Consider the following 243-nt stretch of genomic DNA (forward strand, 5'->3'; position numbering starts at 1 on the left):
GGGGGTGGGGGACAGTGGTTTCCTGAAGAAGATTTGAGGTAACCTCGCCGACCCGTGCTCGGGAACTTCCCCAAACCCCGAGATAGGAGAAAAGCGCCTCCCATCCCCTTCCCAGTGCGGCAAGCGGAGGGGTTGCAGCGGTGACCGGGTCCCAGGCCGTTCCCCGGCGGAATGAGTCGTCGGGAAGCCCCGAGGTGCCCGGGTGTGACGTGGGGTCCGGTCCCCTTTCCCGAGCCCTGGGGT

The 243-nt window shown here is 66.7% G+C and overlaps 1 protein-coding gene across 3 annotated transcripts in view; it reads left to right on the forward strand.

The window, feature by feature from the left end:
* The window catches only part of IFT81 (intraflagellar transport 81), a 127,019-nt gene that overhangs the window by 72,930 nt on the left and 53,846 nt on the right, over positions 1 to 243 (forward strand). The window contains exon 1 of one of the 3 annotated variants that reach the window (XM_006768904.2): positions 7 to 38. The exons of the other annotated variants lie outside the window; for them this stretch is intronic. The gene's annotated coding sequence lies outside the window, so the exon portion shown is untranslated. Of the gene's footprint in view, positions 1 to 6; positions 39 to 243 lie in introns of those variants that run through there. 3 annotated transcript variants of the gene reach the window in all.

The sequence above is a fragment of the Myotis davidii genome, unplaced genomic scaffold, assembly GCF_000327345.1.
Source record: "Myotis davidii unplaced genomic scaffold, ASM32734v1 scaffold223, whole genome shotgun sequence".
In the NCBI taxonomy this organism is placed as follows: Eukaryota; Metazoa; Chordata; class Mammalia; order Chiroptera; family Vespertilionidae; genus Myotis; species Myotis davidii.